This window comes from Tamandua tetradactyla, chromosome 6, assembly GCF_023851605.1.
Source record: "Tamandua tetradactyla isolate mTamTet1 chromosome 6, mTamTet1.pri, whole genome shotgun sequence".
Lineage (NCBI taxonomy): Eukaryota > Metazoa > Chordata > Mammalia > Pilosa > Myrmecophagidae > Tamandua > Tamandua tetradactyla.
This window is the reverse complement of record NC_135332.1, coordinates 32,653,949-32,676,199: the sequence shown is the minus strand read 5'-3', so window position 1 is coordinate 32,676,199 and position 22,251 is coordinate 32,653,949. Positions and strand designations below refer to the sequence as shown.

The 22,251-nt window shown below is 39.7% G+C and overlaps 1 pseudogene; it reads left to right on the top strand.

The window, feature by feature from the left end:
- The first annotated feature begins 3,157 nt into the window (after nucleotides 1-3,157).
- Nucleotides 3,158-18,700, top strand: LOC143686617 (ferritin heavy chain pseudogene; annotated as a pseudogene).
- The last annotated feature ends 3,551 nt before the right edge of the window (nucleotides 18,701-22,251 follow it).

The following is a 22,251-nucleotide window of genomic DNA, read 5'->3' as shown; positions in this document are numbered from 1 at the left end:
TTTAGGGTTAACAAGAATGGTGTTGTTTGGGGTTTGGCAAACCATGGTAATTAGCAATATCTAGCTGAAGCTTGCCTAAGATTAGCCTCCAAAATAGCCTCTCAACTCAATAGCCCCTCAACTCTTTTAGCCACTGATATCTTATTTGCTATATTTCTTTTCCCCCTTTTGGTCAGGATGGCATTGTTGACCCCATGGTGCCAGGGCCAGGCTCATCCCAGGAGTCATCTTCCACACTGCCAGGGAGACTTTTGCCCCAGAATGCCATGTCCCACGTAGCAAGATGGGGGGGTAATAATTTTACTTGCAAAGTTGGGCTTAGAGAGAGAGAGAGAGAGAGAGGTTACATCTGAACAACAAAAGAGGTTTTCTGTAAGTAACACTTAGGCATAACTATAGGTAGGCTTACTGAGAATCAATTTTGATCTGTAGAGCCATTTTGTACAAAGTTCTCACCCCACACTACCTTGCTCCAAATCATATGGGGGAAAATGAGCTTAAAATTGAACAAGGACGATAATTGCCAATTTGATATATCTTCAGGTTTATCAAGAAAGCTCAGTAAAATGCTTCCCATGTTTCCCACTAATGTCTGATCTCCCACTATTAGAGATCTGTTCGTTTGGCTTACAGAACTTACAGACTTCCCTGCTAAAAGCAAATAGACAAGAAAGAAATGACTCCTGTGCATTCTAATAATTTATTATTTGGCACGAGTAAAAATGATAACTTCATAAGCTCATATTGTGCTTTGCCATTTGCAATATACTGTCACAACAGGATTTGTTTAATCCTGTCAATAACTTGGTAGAGTAAGGAAAGGGAGTATGATTCCAATTTTAGTTTCAGTGATGGAGTCACTACTCAAAACTAGGTTTTCTGATTCCAAATCCTGTGCATTTTCTAGCTCTCCATGCTGTTGACGGATCTGTAAGATGTTCTCCCAAGATGGTGTCTGGCAAGAGAAGTGGAATGAGAATGAGGTCATGAACTTCCTGTGCTGCTATGAATGAAGGGAGGTTAAGAGAAAATGGTACTATAGGAGAGGTCAGGCATAATGAAGACATGTTAAACTTGACTCATAATTTCATCTGCTGGTCTGAAAATGGACATGGATATTTCTAATTCCTCCTCACCACCTAATTATCCTGTGAAAATAGACTAAACACCTCAGTGCTTCTCATAAGGTTGACCAATGAAAGTTTCTGAACATCTACTCATTGCAGATACTTCAGTCCATTCATATTCTCATCGTTGTGACCGACCTCCTGTTTACCCTGCCCGCCGAGTTTCAATTTCAATGACAGCATTTTTCTTTTCTACAAGTTCTCTTCAGCTCTCATGTTTCATTATTTTCCCCACATTTTCACTTCTATTGCAACTTTGATAATTTTGAATACACTCAATTCATGTTTTCCATCTAATAGCTCTGTTATCTGAAGCTCTTGGGGCTTCAATTCTCCTGTTGTTTTGCCTGATGATTCTTACGTACGGCAGATGCCTTCCTTTGTGCACATAGTAATTTTGGTTTTTGAGCTCTATTATAGTGGGGCTTTATCTGTAGAAATACTAAGGGCTAGAGTTAAGGGTTTATCCATCTTTCTAAAGTAGTTTTGTATATGCTTCCATAGTCATTCCAAGAGGATAACCTACCTGGCACCAGTGGTATGTTAATTTTTCATGTTAGGGATTCCAAGACCATGCAGATAGTATAAATTGGAACACCAAACTTGAACAGGAAGATTTTGATTGTTAGGAATTTGCAAGGGGAGATTTTCACCCAGACTCCTCAGAACCCAGGATGAGATGGATAAACTTCACTATGTTATCTCTGTTAGTGGGTAGAGTTTTTTCCCATCTAACCATTCCTCTGAGCGTGTAGCCTTTTGAGGGTACCAGCTTTTTGCAGTGGTCTCAGTTCCAACTCTTTGCTCTATAGGGGTCTAAAACATCTCTTGTCTTCCAGAAACAGTAAGGCTTGTCTCCCCAAGGATGACTCAGCTCTGGTCTTCAGTTCCCTCTGTTTTTGGCTCCTGGGGATTCTTCCTTGCTTTCTATGCATTGAAAAGGATGTTGGCTATATTCTATTCAGCATTTCTAGGTATTTTCTAGTGGGAAGTTATTCAGTTAGTTATACTACCATATTACTGGAAATGGAACCACCAGTCATGTTAGAGACATTATTCCATTAATCCTCATCCCAATCCTATGAGACAGATAATCATATTCCCATTTCACAAATGAGGAAATTGAGACTCATAAAAGTTAATTTTCTCAAGTCACACAACTAATGCTGCCTGATCTCAAAGACCATGCATTTTCCCATATATCACACTACCTCTCTAAAGAGTTATCCTATTTCTCTACTGTGTCTGAAGGACGGAGTCCAGAGCTTACAAAGAGTTTATACAGAAGAATCCTTTGAATGTTCTCCTCAAAGATTCTGGCAAGACTCCATTATTAATTATGAAGGTGAATGGTAAGCCAAAGAATTATGAAGTCTCAAGGTGGCCTAACTTCACCTTTGGGGAAAACATCAAGAAACACTGAATAGACTTTTGCCTGAGAATATAGAGCGTGCGTGAGAGGCAGACCTTCCCTCCCCAAGCAGCTGGCCTCATTTTACCCAAGGGTGGGTCAGCAGAAGCTTCAGAGGGTTGGCTCTGCCTGAAATCTGGAGGAGAAAGTGGATACAGGAGAGGTCAATGACTATAATGTGGAACTATGAAGCCAGTGAAAACCTGGATCACTGGGTTAGAAACTGGCCCAAGGCCAAACACAAAATAAGGCTATAATTGGAGATTTCCCAGGAAGAAAAAGGTTATTAATGGAATCACATTAATCACAATGATTAATGCTGAAACACAAGCTTTCTATTATGTAAAAGGCTCAGAAGAGTATATTAACAAGGGAAAAAAGAGTTCCAATTTTACAGAAAACTGAATCAAAGAAGGACAGTAAATATTCAGGATGTGATTTGAAAATCAGAAACCTGGATGAGTCACACAAATCATGCTTAAAAGCTGCTTATGCAAAGATGTTTGCCAGAAAGTGAATGAGTCTACAGATGGCCTATCAGGAGGTACTGGATACCCCCTGAGGGCTGCAAGGGCAGTCAGGACAGGGGACAGAACAGGGGAAGCATGAGCCAAGAACAATGATCTCGCTAACTGTGGTCCTCTCAGAGTCCGAGGGCAGTGCCCAGGTGAGGGTATTTAAAAGCCCCAAGCCCTTTAAATCTCCTACCCCAGTCAAGCAGGGGAAGTGAGGACAAGGGTGCAAGTTGAGACTAAGAGAAATTGCAAGAAAGAAAACTTGAATCAAAATTAAAGTGCACAAATCAAAGCATCACCCCAAATCCCCAAAAACTAAAGGAGTAGAGGTAGCATCATGTGACTGACAATGTCTTCTTGATCAAAAGGCGGTAAAGAAATGAAACCAAATAAAGTTTCAATGGCTAAGAGATTTCAAATACAGCTGAGGGATTGCTCTGGAGGTCACTCTTAACATACTGTGGCAATTTGCAATATTTGGCAAGCTTCAGCCAAATATTGCAAATTGCCACAGTATGCTAAGCCCCAACCAACATACTCCTGAAAACCCTAAAGAATACTCTGGGCTCTTTCTAAGACTCTGAAACAGTTTCTTATCAAGTTTATTTTCTCAGAAACTTAAATCCTTCAGATTATTCCTATGCGAGGTAAGCCCTGAAACCTAGGAGGTAACAATCTCTCCAAGAACATCAACCAGTTTCCTCCTCTACCCCATAATGTTGACACCCCTTTTCAGCATGAAAAAGTTAGAATGACTACTGCCCAGATATTCCTGAAAATTGAGAGAATGATCAAATGAGAGGGAGGAGTTGTAACAGAGAAGTTAGGATTTAACAAATGATTGTGACTACTGAAACATTGTATAGATATTTCTTTTTAGTTTCTAGTGTATTAAAATAGCCAGAAGAAAATACCTGAAGTTGTTGAGCTGTAACCCAGTAGTCTTGATCTTTGATAAGGATTGTATAACTATAAAGCTTTTGTCATGTGACCAAGTGAGTGTAAAAATCTCGCATCTGATACTCTCCTTATCCAGTGTATGGTTAGATGAGGAAAATAAAGACATGTATGGAAAAAATGTGAAGGAGAGGAGAATCCGTGACAAAGAAGATACAGGAGAATGAGGCCATTTGAAGATGGAAGATGAACGCTAACCATGGAGAAAATCTCTAAACAGAAATTAGGTTCTCAAGAGGATTCTGTGATCTGACCACTACCACTGGTGTGAAGTCAAACTGGTGGACAGGGGAGGACCAAAATGCCTTTACATAGCCTTAGGCTTCCCAAGCTGAGAAAAAACTTCAAATAATTCTTCCCTACCTTATATTTTATAGACAAATTTCCTGGAAGAATAGGAGTCATTTGTGTGTCTTTTTAAATTAATGTATAACGTGTCTTGTTTCCAGAAGGATCTGGAGTGTGTGATAATATCAAAGCACATAAATAAAACATTTAAGTGAAGATGCTTAACAAAGACTGGCCTTCTCTTCACCAAACCCACTTTCTCTTCTTGATAGGCATAAAGCCAGACTACATTTCCTAGCCTCCTTTCCAATTATGTGTGATTTTCCCTGCAAAGGAATGGCTGAGTTGTAGCCAATAAAATGTGAACAGAAGTATGTGTGCCACTTCCAGTACTGGCTCATAACCACCTACCCAGCATGACCATCTATATACTCTCTTCATCTTCTGGCTAAATATAGAGGACTCTGAGACCCAAGAGAGGAATAAATCTGAATCCCTGAATTTTCACTTGTAGGAGAACTGCTTGATGATTAGTAACACCTATTTGAATGCCACATAGGACAAAGAAAAAGAATTCTATTGTGATAAGCCACTAAGATTTGGGGGATTATTTGTTATAGCACCTGGCATTTCCCTAACTAATAAATAAATTGGTAGCTTGAAGAGGAATTCTGATGTAATAAAATCCTAAAATACACAGCATTGGCTTTGTAATCAGATGTCAGGCAGAGAGGAAAACTTTTAATCCAGAGTGGAAAGATGGAGACCCATGTTATTCAAAGATGAAATGCTAAAACTGTTACAAGCCACAACTTAGAAGATAGACCATGTGATGCTCAGGTTCTGGTGTCAACATGGCCAAGTGATGAGGCCCAGTTGTCTGGTCAAGCAAGCACTGGCCTGACGGTTGCTGCAAGAATATTTCATGGCTGGTTGATAAACTGGAAGGCATCTGTGGCTCATTACATCTGCGATCAACTAAGGCACATCTCCCACCAAGATAAAATGTTTCAGGGAGAAGAGAGAATTTTTCAGTGCTTCTTCACCCAGTGAGCATCTCCTGGGGATTTTGTCCAGACCCTTCATTGAAGCTGCCAGCTTCACAGCCTTCCCTATAGACTGTGAGCTCTTCCATTCCCACAGTTGCATGAAATACCTTTATAAATCTTATATTTACAGATATCTCCTGTGGGTACTGTTTCTCTAGAAAACCCTGACTAATACAGCCACATGCCACTTGAGCCTGCGGCTCTAGAGAACTGGTTGGGAAGAGATGTGTGAGAGTGTGTGTGTGTGTGTGTGTGTGTGTGTGTGTGTGTGTTTCCTGCTTCTAAAAACAAGAGGGGGAGGACGAAGGAAGAAAAAGATTGATTTCAAAATCTCTAGAGGCCACCTGTATTCCTTGGAAGGAAGGAAGGAATTTCTGTTGTGTTTATCATGAACATTTGGAGGTTTATTCCTTAACAGATAGCATTATCCTTAACTTACAGAGACAAAAGAAATATTACAGATCACTTAGAATTAAGAGATATATAAGAGAAAGAAATAAGACATTACGGCAATTTAGCCTTTGACTCTGAGCTTCATGGAAGCCAAAACAAACAAACAAACAAAAATCCCGCTAGATAATACAGTTCTGGTGCCTACGTTGAAAAGTGCTTAAATATCATGTGGAGAGAAAAATTTCTTGGCACTACATGCACGACACATTTTTCGCTTGGACCCACATATTTGGAAAACTACAGAATGAGCTTATTTGACTTTATTTTGGTAAATGGTGCAGAACAAGTCTTATCAGACAATTCCTGAGATGACCCTCAATAAAAGTCAAGAGCATAAAATCAAACTTTGACTCAGTGAGGGGGATGAGCAGATGTAAGGACTATATATTTTTTTTAAAAAAAAATCCATTAGACAAACTGTAGGTTTACAAAAAAAATCATGCAGAAAATACAGAGTTCCCATATAGTCCCCATTATTAACACTTCGAAGTACTGTGGTAACTTTGTTATATTTGATGAAAGAACATTATTATAATTATACTGTTAAATATAGTCCATAAACTACATTAGGTTTCACTGTTTGTGATGTACAGTCTAATGGTTTTTAAAATTTTATTCCAATAACATATATACAATCAAAAATTTCCCCCTTTTATCCACATTCTATTATACAATTCATTGGAGTTAATTACATTCACAATGTCGTGCTACCATCACCACCAGCCATTACGAAAACTTTTCCATCACGCCAAACAGAAACTCTGTACCGATTACTCATTAACTCTTCATTCCCTACCCCCACCCTGACTCTGGTAACCCTGTATTCTACATTCTGACTCTGAAGTCACTTATTCTAATTATTTTATATCAGTGAGATTACATATCTGTCCTTCTGTGTCTGGTTTATTTCACTCAACATGATGCCTTCAAAATTCATCCATGTTGTGGGACTGCCAGATCATATGGTATTTCTATATTTAACTTTCTGAGGAACTGTCAAGCTGTTTTTCACCGTGGCTGCACCATTTTACATTCCTATCAAAAATGCACAAATGTTTCTATTTCTCCACATCTTCTCCAACACTTGTTAAATGTCTTTTTTTTTTAAATAGTAGCCATAATAGTGAATGTGAAATGGTATCTCACTGCAGTTTTGATTTACATTTCCCTAATGGCTATGATGCTGAGCAACTTTTTCAGGTTCTTTTTTGGCCATTTGTTTATCTTCTTCAGAGAAATGTTTATCAAGTTTTCTGCCCATCTTTAAATTGTGTTATTTGTCTTTTTGATGTTGGGTTGTAGAATTTCTCCATATATTGTGGACATAAACCTTTATCAGATATATGGTTCCTAAATATTTTCTCCCATTTGGAGGTTGAATTTTTACTTTCTTTTTGAAATCCTATGATGAGCAAACGTTTTAAATTTTGATGAAGTTCCATTTACTCATGCTTTTGGTGTAAAGTCTAAGAAACCATTGCCTGACACAACGTCCTGAACATGCTTCCCTATATTTTCTTTTAGGAGTTTTATAGTTTTGGCTCTTATATTTATGTCTTTGCTTCAATTTGAGTTAATTTTTGTATAGGTGTTCATTTGCATACAGATACCCAATTTTCCCAGTATCATTTGTTGAAGAGCTTGTTCTCTCCCAATTGAGTGAACTTGGCACTGTTGTCAAAATCAATTGGCCAAAGATGTGAGGGTTATTTATGAACTCTCAGTTCAATTCCATTGGTCTATATGTCTGTCCTTGTGCCAATACCATTATGTTTTCATTACTTTATCTTTGTAGTAAGTAAGTTTTAAAATGAGGAGATGTGAGTCCTCAACCTAGTTTGTTTGTTTTTTTTCAAGATAGTTTTAGCTATTCTCAGTCCCTTACACCTCCATATAAATTTGATGATGGGCTATTTCATTTCTACAAAGAAGGCTGTTGGAATTTTGATTGGGATTGCATTGAATCTTTAAATCACTATGGGTAGAAATGACATCTTAATAATATTTAGTCTTCCAATCTATGAACATGGAATAATCCTTCCATTGATTTAGGTCTTCTTTGATTTCTTTCAGCAATATAGTTTTCCACGTATATCCTTGGTTAAATTTATTCCTAGATATTTGATTTGGTTGTTATTATAAATGAAATTGTTTCTTGATTTCTTCTTCAGATTGTTTATTACTAGTGTATAATAGAAACATTACTGATTTTTTTATCTTGTACCTTGCCCCTTTGCTGAATTAATTTACTAGCTCTAGTAACTTGGTGTGGATTTTTCAGGATTTTCTATATATAGGATCATGTCATATGCAAGTAGGGAAAGTTTTCCTTCTTCTTTTCCAATTTGGATGTCTTTCATTTCTGTTTCTTAGCTTATTACTCTGGCAAGAACTTTCAGTACAATGTTGACTAGCATTAATGACAAAAGGCGTACTTGTCTTGTACCTGATATCAAAGGGAAAGCTTTCAATCTTTCATTATTAAATAGGATGTTAGCTGCGGGCTTTCCATATGTTCTTTATGTGGACTTTATTATGTTTGGGATGTTTCCTTCTATTCCTAGTGTTCTAAGTTTTTTTAATAAAAAAGTTTTTTTATTCATTGTATTTTTTCAAATATCTTTTCCATATCGATTGAAAAGATCATGTGCTTTTTTTCCTTCATTCTGATAAACTACATTGATATAAATAACTGAATAAACAAATAAATTTGGAAAAAGGGAAAACTCTGTTTTAGAATGGAATGCCACCTAATAATCAGAAAGAATGATTAGATCAGATTAAATATTATTTAGCAACCACCAAAATAATGACTGACTCAAGCAAAAATCTTTAGTTAATACAAAAACTGGCAGTTGAATGTTTGATTAGGGACAGAATACTTACAAAGTTGCAAAGCATCTCTCTATAAAATACTTACTAACTACATCTTAATTAATAAATGAAAACAATATTAAGTTTTATTAGGAAAACACTATTTTAACTAACTGCTAAAAGTTAGCAACACCAGTAGTGGGGCAAATCAGCATGATCAGACTCCTAGGATTCACTGAGAAAAAGTCAATGAGAAAATAGAGATAGAGACATAGATGGAGATAGAGAGGAGACGTGGTAAAATGCCAAATTTGGAAACTATAATTCAAGCATAATAATAGCTTTTCACATTATTTGTGAAATTTTCTTGGACTTTTCCTCAAAATAAAAAGTTTTGGAAAACACAATAAGATACTACTATATACCTACTTGCATAGCTAAAAGGAAAAGGACTGAAGACACCAAATGTGGGTTAGAGTGAAGAGTGCAAAGAACCCTCATATTTTGTAAGTAGAAATATAAAATTGTGTAACCACTTTGGGGATTGCTTGGTATTTCTTAATAAAGTTAAATACACCTGTACCTTTGTGCCAATAATGCCTCAACTGGTGTTTATTGAGTATTAAAAGCATATATCTACCAAGAGACTTGTATAAGAATATACCAGCTTTATTCATAAATGCTAATGTTAAATTGTCAAATCAGGAACTATGAAGGATTTGATATTTTGCTCTATATGCTAGCTAAATGGTCTGCCAAAGTTTCATAAGGGGAAAAAGACCTCCAGTCTCTGGGTCAAAGACAAAAGATCATTTTTTTACTCATAACAGTAGAATTAGCCAGAGAAATATCTTTGCAAGAGTTTTGTCAGTACCTGCGGTGGAGTTGCATTCAAGAGAAAATCCCCAAAATTAGGAGGCTTTTGACCCCTTTATCACTATATAGTGACCTTCTTTATTCCTTGTAATAGTTGTTGGTTGAAAGTCTATTTTATCTGATATTAGTATAACTACGCTAGCTCTCTTTTGGTTACTATTTGCATGTTATATTTTCTCTATCCTTTCATTTGCAAACTACTTGTGTCTATGAATTTAAGGTTAGTCTCATGAATAGCACATAGTTGGGTCACGCTTTTTTAAAATCCATTCTTCTAATCTCTGCCTTTTGACTGGAGAACTTAATTCATTTCTGTTTAAAATGGCTACTGACAATGCAGGACTTTCTTCTGCCAATTTGTTATTTGATATTTGCAAGTCTTATAACATTTTTGTCCTTCATTTCCTCAATTAATGCTTATTTCATACTTATTTGATGTTTTTTATTGTACTGTTTTCAATCCCTTCTCAATCCTTCTCTGTACATTTTTCAGATATTTTCTCTTTGGTTACCATGAGGCTCAAATTTTACGTACTAAATCTATACCAATCATGTTTGATTTGATACCAACTTAATTTCAATAGCATATACATACATTGTTCCTACACCCCTCCATCACCCTGTCTTATTGTTGTACCTGCTACAAATTATATCTTTATGTCCTGACCCGCAGGACAGTCAACGGGGTCCGCCACCTGCTGAGGGAAGAATGGCTATGGGACAGAGAGACGCAAGAAGGACAGCAAGACAGGATTCTGATCAAGCTGCAAATTTTATTAAGCAAGCCGGGTGTATATATACCGGCTTGGGGAGGGAGTAGGGTATGTGGGGCATTATGATAGGAGGGAGTTCGCGCCGGCGGGAAGGGCTGGCTAGATAATTGGTGGGGAGTTCGCGCTGGCGGGAAGGTCCCGGCGGGAACCTATTTCCGTGAAGAACCTTGTTGTACTATATAGATGCCATTGCATTAGCTGGGGTGGCCATGTTGGCTCAATCGCTATCTTAGGTTAGCCTCTGGTCCCCAACATCTCCTCCCTTTGTTTTTCAAAAAGGGGATGGAGGAAGGATGCTGATTAAGCATTCTTTTGGCATTAACCTTTGCTGGGGGAAGTAGAGGCCTCATTCCCCAAGTTGTTTGTGGCTCTGTTTTTCTGGGGAGGGGAATTTTTGCAGAGCGAACCCCTATGCAAATGAGGCATACTTCTCAAGGAGCTCGAAAACGGCCTTTGATTGTTCTGGCCCTCCTTTGCAGTGCTTTGCCTTGCACCCAGCGGTACCAATCATAGCATAAGCTAGAAGCATACTTTCGAGTGGTATGCTGCTCCCGTAGGAGGGGGGAATTTACAGAGGGTAGATGTTTTCTTGGCCTTCCAGGGTTACACCCTGGTCCTGGAGATGGAGCCTTTAGTAATGCACCTGAATGGGCCTCCCTAGGGCTGAATTAACTTGATCCTTTACAAGCTGGAGTATTTTCCTTATAATAGCAGGTGCAATAGATATTATAAGGAGTAGGGTTATTAAGGGGCCTAATAAAGGGAGGAGGTAAGGGAGGATTCCGTTGAGTCCCCAGGAGGAGCCTCCTTGGGCTTCCCGCTCATGTTTACGGTTTTCAATTCCTTCCCTAAGTTTGGTCATTGAATCTCTAATTAAGCCAGAATGATCAGCATAAAAGCAACATTCCTTGCCTAATGCTGCACAAAGCCCTCCTTGTTTAAGGAAGAGGTCTAGCCCTCTTCTATTTTGGAGAACTATTTCTAATAGGGACGTAAGGGACTTTTCAAGGTGGGTGATGGAAGTTTCAATACGGGTTAAGTCCTCGTCTATTGCAGCTCTTAGGCTGGAGAGGCTTTGTTGTTGGAGGGTGATTGAGGCGATACCGGTGCCTAGACCAGCAACACCAGTAGATGGATTCTTGGACTTCAGTGGTCTGTCAGCTTAGCCGTCGTTGAATAGGTTATAGCAAGGCTTGCTGGTTTATTAGTAGCTTCAGCTGTGCTGGAGAAAGGAAGAGAGAAAAATGCCTTTTCTCAGGGCAACCTTTTTGCCCTGGACAGATTGTTATTGTCTATTTGTTTTGTTAATCGCTCTGGTAACCATTTGTCTGAATCGAATTCCCTAGAATATATACACATTGATTCTCTGCCCCATATCAGGACCGGATCTGGTCCTCACCAAGTGTTATCCAATGGATCTTTCCAGAGGACCGTGGCGAATTGTGTTCAAATAGATTTAAAATAGGCCTGTGGGAGATTGCAAGGTAAACAAAATAATAAAATCAACAGGATTTTTTAGATTTATTTGAACAAGCTGTCCTTTTTGAATGCATTGTTCAATTAATTGTAACTCTCGTTCAGCTGCAGCTGTTAACTGCCTTTTGCTTAATAAATCAGAATCTCCTTGTAAAATATCAAACAAGTTTTGTAATATATAATTAGGAATCCCTAAAGTGGCAGGTAGCAAAAATGAATGTAGAGTGCCAATAGTGACATGTACCCATAGCAAATGACCAGATTTTTTAAATTGAATTCATTGGATTGATTTAAAAGGAATGCAGGAATGTGGATTCTTTATAATTGGTTGTGCATTTTTGCTAATTTTAAATTTATTGCATGCAGTTTTATGGTATTTTCTCACAATAGTGGCCAAATTTCAGTTTGCTTACATGACGGGGCCCAGTTGGGTCCTCTGGGAACTGGCTAGGGACCAAGAGGAGCTTCCTGGGACCTAGATATCTTTATTAAAGTACACCTCTTTCCAGTCCTCCCAGCTAGAGTGTACATTTTAACTATTTTTTATCAAGGTCATGTGATAGCAATATCAGTTGCATGTAATGGCAACATCAGGTGAACAAAAAAGACTCCACAAGTATATTTTTTCCTTGCATTCAACCCTCAAACCTGATCTGCTTCCAATATAAGCCATGGTTATTTTAGGATAAATTTAGCTTATACATATGTAGTTTATATAAAGATTGGACAAAGCCTTAAGATATTTTGGCTTAAAGGAATATAGGTTTTTATATGATTTGAATATGATTTAGCTAGTAATAGATTCATTTATAGTAATAGTACTTAGATTAATAGATTAAGCCACCTGGTTTAGGACAAGAAAAGAAGCACTTTTTGCCAGTATAATGATACCCAGGAGAAAATCAGTATTTTTTATACAGATAACAACATGATAAAAATTAACATAAGTTATTTTGATAAAACACAGACTCTTTGCTTTCTAACTAATTATTTAGAATCTTTTTATATCTTTTCATTATAACAGGCTAAAAGTTCAAGAAAACATTGTCATTTTAGACTCATTAAATCTTTCTTGATTTTAACCATAATTTCTATTTTTACAAACCCTCAGCACTTATTATATTAGTTTAGGCTTTATTCCATATTCCATTATTCAAAAATAATGAGTAGGGGGCAATTTTTTGAATAATGACCCGATTTGTTACAATTAAAACAGATGGGGCCGTTGTTTTCAGGGCGATTTTGTAAGACAGCTAATATTGCCTGAGTATTAGGATTTATTCCGTTACAAAGTTTAATATAATTGGAGAGGTCAGTATTATGAAAAGGGCAGATTGCCGCCTGACAGGTGGTGTTAGCATTTTCATAAGCGAGATGCTTGATAAAATCGCTTTCGCTTTCCTGATCACCAAGAATGCACTGGGCTGCGATCTGTAGCCGACTGAGGAAGTCAGTATACAGCTCATTGGGGCCCTGAACTATTTTTGATAAAGAGGAGGTGAGAGCCCCTTTTTGGGGAAGTATCCTCCATGCTTTAATGGCGGCGGACTGCACCTGGAGACCAAGTCCTCGGGGGTATTGTGCTTGGGTAGAATTAAGATGATAAGGACTTGACCCTAGAAGCTTTTTTAATGACCAAGATTTTGTGCTGTCTTTTAAGATGTTGCTTTCAGCATACTTTTTACACTGCTCCTCATAGTCCGCTTTCTATAACAAGAAATCGCCACCTGATAGGGTGGTTCTGGCGAGCTGTGACCAATCATTTGGAGTAAGCTCCGTTTCGCTAATATTGTCTAGCAAAGCCAGAGTAAAAGGGCAGTTGCTCCATAATCATGTACGGCTTTCTTTAGTTCTTTTAAATATTTTAGATTAATCCTTTTGTATTTATTGGTTCGGGGTGTTTCCTCCCGCTCGCGGCTACGCTCGTGGCTACATTCTGATTTTATTTCGTCCTCATCATTAGCTTTCTCGCTCCCTTCCCCCTCACTGCTTTCCTGTTCAGACTCAGGCTCAGAAGCTTCTGACCTTGCCTTTTGCTGGCTACGGAGGACCGGAAAAGTGTAGTGGGCACAGCGGGGGTTAGAGGGCTTATTTTGGTTAGTCATTAGAGAGAGAGAAGAGAGCGCCTGACTGGCGGTTTGCAGGGAGTTAAGGAGGGGATTATTTTGCAGTTGTTGTCGGTTAGCTCTGGCCTGTTCTTGGGCAAAGAGTTCATTAAAGGCATTTGCACTGTTTCTGAGCATAGTGGCCGCTTCCTCCAGGGCTGTATATTGTGGCAGGAAGGGCGGAACTCGGGGCATTATAGGATAGTAATGGTGAGGAGGTTGTGGCGCACATTGCACATGGGGGGGGTTGGAAAGCCGGGAGGTCATTAAAAGCTGAGAGGGGTTTTTCGGCACAGGGAGTTTTATCTTCTTGGAGGTCAGTGTTATTTGGTATATCTATAGTGACAGAATTACATTCTGAGTGGGGTCTGGAGAGGGGACGTGCATCTTTTAAGGCATTTTCTCCCTCTCTACAAAGCTCTAGTATTTTAGGGTCTGAAGGGGAAGTTTTTATGGCCTCATTGATTAAGTTCCAATAAGTGAAGGCTGTAACTGGTACCTTTTCCGGCCCGAAAATTTTATAATAGTCCTTTAAACAATCTCCTACTCTCGATCAGCATTTTTGGTCTATGGTCCCGTCAGCAGGGAACCATGGACAGGTTTGATAGACAAACTGAAAGAAATTTCTAAGGTCCTTTTTCTTAACTCTTGCTCCTTGCGTCTTGAGGGTTTCTTTTAATTGCCTCACGTAAAGCTCATGTGTACTAGATTCCTGTCCCATAGTGAATTTTTTAAATGAAAATGAAAGTGACTTACTGCGTGATCCTTCGCTCTTCTCTTTGTTTGTCCGTCGGCACGAGGCAGTGTCGCCGGGGCTGCATTCACAGGTGAGTTACTTCTGTGGCAGTCTGGGGTTATGGGAGGGCCCTCCTCATTTTTCAGCGAGCGACGCTTCTATCTCTCAGCTAGCGGTCGAGCCCCACGTTGGGCGCCAATTGTCCTGACCCGCAGGACATTCAACAGGGTCCGCCACCTGCTGAGGGAAGAATGGCTATGGGACAGAGAGATGCAAGAAGGACAGCAAGACAGGATTCTGATCAAGCTGCAAATTTTATTAAGCAAGCCGGGTGTATATATACCGGCTTGGGGAGGGAGTAGGGTATGTGGGGCATTATGATAGGAGGGAGTTCGCGCTGGCGGGAAGGGCTGGCTAGATAATTGGTGGGGAGTTCGCGCTGGCGGGAAGGTCCCGGCGGGAACCTATTTCCGTGAAGAACCTTGTTGTACTATATAGATGCCATTGCATTAGCCGGGGTGGCCATGTTGGCTCAATCGCTATCTTAGGTTAGCCTCTGGTCCCCAACATCTTTATACATTGCATGTTGAAAACAGTAGATTTATTATTACCTTTTATGCATTTGTATTTTAAAAGATATAAGAAATACCACTAATTAACACTACAAATATAAGTAAGTTCTTGCATGGACTACTGCAAATATCTGAATCTTGTGCAAAGACTGTATAAATTCAGGATATGGGGCAAAACTGCTATTGCATGCTCTGGGCTATGTTTAACAGGAAAACATCAACAGTACTGCAGCAATAACAGGAGTACATAATGAGGGGGAGGGATAAGAAGTAAGGGGAGGTTTGGATTTTCTATTTGGTGAGGGTGTGTTTATTGGCTATCATTCTCTTGGGAACAATGAAATTATCTAAAATTGAGTGTTGATAGACTGTTGACTTTGAACATTATACATGAGGTGTAGTAAATAGAGGTGGCTGAAAGATGCACTGACTGAGAAGCTGATCAAGGTGCTAGAAGTTGTCCTTTGTCTTCCTCTTCAATCTAATTTCTCATTCTTCCCCCACAGATATCCCCTCCTATTGTCATATTATACTGCATTTTGGTCCCCATATCTCCAACTCTGATCTTTCACTCAGATCCCGCCATCACCTGGAATTTACTCTCTTCTGTTGAGTCCTACCTTTCTTTCAAGACACAGCTAAGTTGCCACCTATTCCTTAAAGTCTTTGGCCAGCCAGGTACCTGCTACTTTAAGGTCACTGGTGTGACTCCGTAGGAGAACATCTGTGATAAGTCACCATCACCACCAGGATGTCCATACCTGATCCTGAGAACCTATGCTAGGTTATAACTATGAAGCTATTCTAGCTTAGTTTTTAATAGTCCAAGTTCAGATAGTATATTATATGGCCCCCTAGTTCTAGGACACCTTGTTGGGATAAATCTAAGTAATATACACTCTCTCTTTCTAAAACATAATGTCCTGTGTTCATAAAGTCATCTTCTTATTGAAGAACATTGTAAAATAAGAAAAAGAAAGAAATCCCATGCTTTATATGACTAGGATATATCTGTAACCCAGAGCCACAACAGATGAATCCAGAAAGCAGATAGAGGAATGGTAAATGACTTAGCAGGACAGAATAAAATACCTTCAGATGGGGATACTAAGTGAGAAGGGAGTGGATTTACCCTAAAGAGCCCAAGAAAGGCTTAAAAATGAGAGTCACTTGGTACCTAAAAAGGCAGGAATAGAACCATCACCACAGGCTGAGAAGCAGTAACCTTCCTTCATCCAACAAGGAGACAGGATCTAGATCGTCTGGATGAACTGAACCAGGCAGCCACCATAGCAGGGACACCAGGCACAGAGGAGGGTATGAGGTAAAAAACTCAGATCAGTAATAGTTAACTGAATTAACTGAACGCTGTTTACTGAAAGTGAGGCTTCCAATCTTCTTCTTTATTCTAAATTCAGAACACTGGAATCAGCCTGACATTCCTTAGACAGATTTAAGAAAGTAAACCATCTCAAAAAAAAAAAAGACCTACAGACAATACTTGGAGCCGATCTGGATGGTCAACAAATTTCCCTACATGAAACCTTAAAAATTGACAACCCAATCCAAGCTCATTCGGATTTTTAGTGCCTCACTCTTAAATATTAATGGATGCCATACATTGGGGGACAACCAGTAATTTGAAACAGAGGCTAAAACAAATGGAAAAAATTAATCAGGAAAAACTAATACAAAACAGGAAGGAAGAGAAAATTTCAAGGAAAGTGTAATTAATAACTTCAGAGAGTGAAGAAAGATAAGGGAACAATCTGATAGCAAGAATAAGCTCTTAGAAATCTAAATATTTGATCCACGTTTTTAAATTATGAACAATAGATGAAGAAATGGACACTAGGAAAGGAAAACAAGAAGATCAATCCAAGAGGCCTAATAAATACCTAACAGGAATTCCAACAATAGAGAACAGAAAAAAGATGGGGAAGAAATTATCAAAGAAATACTGCAAAAACACTTCCCAAAACTGAAGGGCACAACTATCCACATTGAAAGAGCCCACCAAGTACACAACACACTGAATGAGTAAAGGCACACCACTTGTGTTTTCAGAACATCATACTTAAATTTCAGAACATCATAGATAAAGAGGAAATCTCAAAAAGTCTTTAAGATTTTCAGAGAGAAAATAACAAGTTAGATTAAAAAGATTGGGAACTAAAACAGCATGAGTTTTTTTATAACTTTTTTTTTAGGTGCATGGTCCAGGAATCAAACCCTGGTCTCCCACATGGAAGGTGAGCATTATACCACTGAACCACCTGTGTACCCAGAATGGCATGAGATTTTTAAACAGCAATATTGTAAGCCTGAAGAAAGTAGAGCAATACTTCATAACTCTGTGAAAAAATGGTTTCCAACATGAAACTCCATACCTAGTCTATCAATCAATTGTGAAAAATAGAATAAGACAAGCAGCATCTCATAAAATTTACCTCTCATGTACATTTTTCTTAGAAAACTACTGGAGAATGTGCTCCACCAAGATGCTGGAGCTAGAAAACATAAAAATTAAAAAATTTTTTTAAAATAGCTGGGATCCAGGGAATAGGTTTAATATAGGAGAAAGACAAAGGAAATGCTCAAGGTGACATCTGGGCAACCATCCAGTTATGACTCAAGCAATTTCTTGGGAGAATGGACTCCAAGAAAGGTTAAAATGTTAGCTGACAGATTACCTGACAGATGTGTGTGGAAAATCTAATTCAGTGAAATTTGACAGAACCGTAGGACAATGTGGAAAGATTTAGCCAGAAAGTAAATGAAATGAAATAATTGTTAAATCTTGGGGGAAAAAGTTGTTCATTGAGAAAATATAATAGTGCACTCCTAGCTCAGGTGTGAGTAACGTTAAAACCTTAGAGGGCAGATGTCTTCGCAGAGAATGGCAGTGGTTTCCTGCGTCAACAGTACTTGAACCGAACCCGGTGCTCGGCCACCCTGAGCACCCTCAGCCATGGCTCCAGTGCCACCACTTCCTCTCCTCAACCATGCGCCATGATCACTGTGTCCTGTGGCAGGGGCAACAGAACTACAACCAGGACTTAGAGGCACCATAAGCCACCAGACCAACCTGGAGCTCTACGCCTCTTATGTCTGCCTGTTAATGTCTCATTACCTTGGCCGTGATGATGTGGCTTTGAAGAACTTTGCCAAATATTTTCTTCAACAATCTCATGAGGGAACATGCTAAGAAACCTGCTGTAAGAAGGGGTGGTGGAATCTCCCTTCAGGACCTCAAGAAACCAGAACGAGATGACTGGAAGAGTGTTCTGAATGCAAAGGAGTATGCATTACACTTGGATAAAAGGTTGAATCAGTCACTGCTGGAACTGCTCAGACTGGACACTGACAAAAACAATCACTATTTGTGTGACTTCATTGAGACACATTACCTCAATGAGCAGGTAAAATTCATCAAAAAGTTGGGTGACTACATAATCAACTTGCAAAAGATGGGGGCCCCGGGTTCTGGCTTGGCAGAGTGTCTCTTTGATAAGCACCCTCTGGGAAATAGTGATGATGACAGCTAAGCCTTATGCCATCTTCCCCACTTCTGTGGTCATCACGGCGGTGCATGCATGTTGGTGTTAGGTCTCAGAAAGAAAATTCGAAGAGCAAAAGGAACTCTTAATGCAGAGCTCCCCTCAATCCCCCTCGTCAGCATCCTTGGCAGGTCCAAGGATCCAGATATAAGCCTCTTACAAGCCCCCATCCAACCAGGAAACAACACATCACCTAGCGGGCACCCTCCCCTCCAGGCATCACTGTCCCTTTAAAACACAGCTCCCAAAACAAGCAGAAGCCATTTTCTCTTTCTTCCTGCTGGCTCCCCAGGCTGATTTCAAGCCTCTCCCTGCCGTCTCCCTTTTGCCCTCCCACATACTTCCTCCCTGCTTTATTCCTTCAATAAATCTGTTAAAACTTGCTGTCTCATGTGAAATCCTTAATGACCCCATGCCTGACAGTTGGGTTTACTTTTACCTTTTCTATAAGTTGAATCAACACCCACCAAGTTCTCTCATTTGTACCATTCCTTCAATTGGAGACTCTTTTTCTTCCATCACATAATTTAAAAAATCATAAGGATAAATCTAAGATGATGGGAGCCTAAGGCATTAATGAGTGATGAAAGGCATAACCTCCATTTTAAAGTCATTGTTGAAGCACAGAACAGACCCACCAGTCAAAATGGTGAGAACCAAGGATACTTTTCATCATTTTTGACACCCAGAACTGTTTCAATATCCATCTTGTATTAAAGAAAGTTTACACCTCATGACTATCACCTCCCCAAGGCAGAAGTCAAAACCTGTTTCCAAGCCTTCTTCAGGTGTGAAGATTCAGTATGGAAGAAAATGATGTGGAGATGGAAGAACCTTGTGGAAGCCATTGCAGAAAGAATGACCAAGCCTCATGATTGTATTCCGCTCTCCACGGCAGCAATGGTAAACATCTGAGAGGTTGGCATGCCGGGCCCAGAGTCTGCGCACAGTGGGAGAGTGATCAGGTCTCACCGTAGTAGTCAAGCTGTATAATTTAACTTGATTTCTGGCTGTATTGCCCCAAAGCCTGGTTCTCTGAACACTTCCAAGATTCTTTAAGCTACCTGATATCCTTTAGTAAAGTCCTTTTCTGATTAAATCAGCTAGTGTAGTTTTTGTTTGTTTGTTTGCAACTAAGAACCTTGACTGAGGGGCTCAGTGGCAGAATTCTCGCCTGCCACACCAGAAACCCAGGTTCATTTCCCCGGTGCCTGCACACACACACAAAGGAAAAAGAAAAAAGAACCTTGACTGATATAATGAGTTAGATCAGTGCAACTTAGAGTGGAGAGTTGTGAGAGGATGAGAAAACAAGAGAACATCACGAATATTGCAATGTTAACCGTCAGAGGAAACTCCCTTGCAGCAACCAGAGCAGGAGTGAAGGAAAATGGTGGGTGAACATGATAGTCTGGAGAACTGGGTTAAGGAATACTTGAAGATACCACACGGTGTGTTTCTGAACTCACTGCGATAAATTTGAGGACAGGCTGGAATTCCAACAAAGCAGATAAGGGCAGAGTCAGAGATACATGTCTTTGTTACCATTATTCTTAGCCTCGGTTTTTCCCCAAACTGGTATGTCTGGGAAACACGGCCTATAATAATCGAAAACCTAAGAGGAAATCTATGTTCAGATCCAGACTGTCCTGGACTGTCCTGTACTCTTCTGCTCAAACATTCCAATGGCTCCTACCTCCCTTAAAGTCAAAGTCCGCACAGTGGCCGGAGCCTCTCTCCAATACGTGCATTCCACATCTTCCCCCACCATATTAACCTCTCTGACTTTATGTCCTACAACCCTCCTCCTTCCCTCCTCATGTCCCAGCCACCATCCTTCTCACTGTTTCTCACACATGCAGGCTCCAAGCCTTTGCACTGGCAGTACCCTCTCCCCAGGACATCCTTTCCCAGAGAGCCACATGGCTTACCCATCACTTTTGTCAAGCATTTAAATGAGACCTACCCTGTCACCTATTTTAAATTCCACTCTTCCCAAGCACTCCCCAAACCCCTTTACTCTGTATTTTTTCCATAGCATTCAGTGCCATCTAACTCACTGTATAATTTATTTATATATTCTGCTTACTAGACTCAACTAGACTTACAGTCTAGTCTCAACTAGACTGTAAGTTCCATGAAAACAGGGAATTTTGCTGTTTAGTTCATGCTATATCTTCACTCCACAGTAAGGCCCAATAAATATTTGTTGTATTAATGAATAAATAGTATCATTGGAAATGTAGGGGTAGGACGTGCACTGCAGGAAAGGGTAAGTTGGAATTTAAGGAGAAATTGAAAGTATAAACAACGGGGCTGGGAAAGCACAGATGAAAGTGACCATTTGACACCAGAGGAGGAGCTGAGGTAGTACAAAATGAGTTGCCCTCTCTTCCTTCTCTGGCATTCACCTCTGCTGCATGCCCGGTTACCTACTTTACCCTGGACCAATCCTAGAGATAAATCAGAAACAAAAGGGAAGGTCAGGTAATCTCAGGCAGCAGCAAATTGCCAAGGGATAGCAACAAAGTAACGGGAGAAAGCCCAGGGGGTTCTAGTGGGAGGGGAAAAAAGGCCCCTGTGGTGGTTTGGAGATGTATATACAGAATTTATAAATGGAATGAAATTTGTACAAAGAAAAAGACACAGACGGAGAAGCCATAGGCTGAAGTCAAGAGAATCCAGAAGAGAAGGGAGCAGCCAAAAGACACCACCATGTGCCTTGCCATGAGGAACACTAAGGACCAAAGGTCCAGGCAGCCAGCCCCAGAATGCCAGTGCTCAGGTAGAAAGAATGGCCTTGATGGCATCTTGACTGTGTTGTAGCCTCAAAACTGTGAGCTAATACATTTTCATTATTTAAGCTGACCTATTGCATGGTATTTGTTTGAGCAGCCAAAGGAAGCTAAAACAGCCCTCAACTAGTCTGACCATTCATATGTAAAGAACATCTGTGATTTGGGATTGATGAGTTGGGAATTACTAAGAAATCTTTATATTCCTCATATCTTCTCACTCAGTGCTGAGGCACATAAAATAAACAAAGGTCTGGAGACATGCCAACTTTCATTTGAACTTTGGGGATCTTTCTCACAAGTCACCATGCCACCTGTTCCTATGATCAGAAACAGAATATTAAGTGGACTGCTCCATCTATCTGACTCAATGGAATAATTATGGCTACAATTACAACTAATAGCCAGCATTTTGTCAGTGCTTATCAAGAGCCAATCACTCTGCTAATCACTCTGATGGAATCCAAGGACAGGAACCCTATGAGACATGTACTACTGTAATACCCATTTTACAGATGAAGAAACTGAGCTTACAGAGGTTAGGAGACTTGCCCAAGGTCATAGCTAGCACGTAGTGGAGTTAGGATTGAAGCCAGCTCTCAACCATCCTGTTGAGATCTCTCTTGTCATAGAGAATTCTGAATTGTATTTTCCAAAGGTGGGAAGTCTATCATTTGTCTCCTAAGATCTCTTCACCGCTTCCTCCTTTAATGGAATCTTTGCATTTTAGCTGGACATAAATAA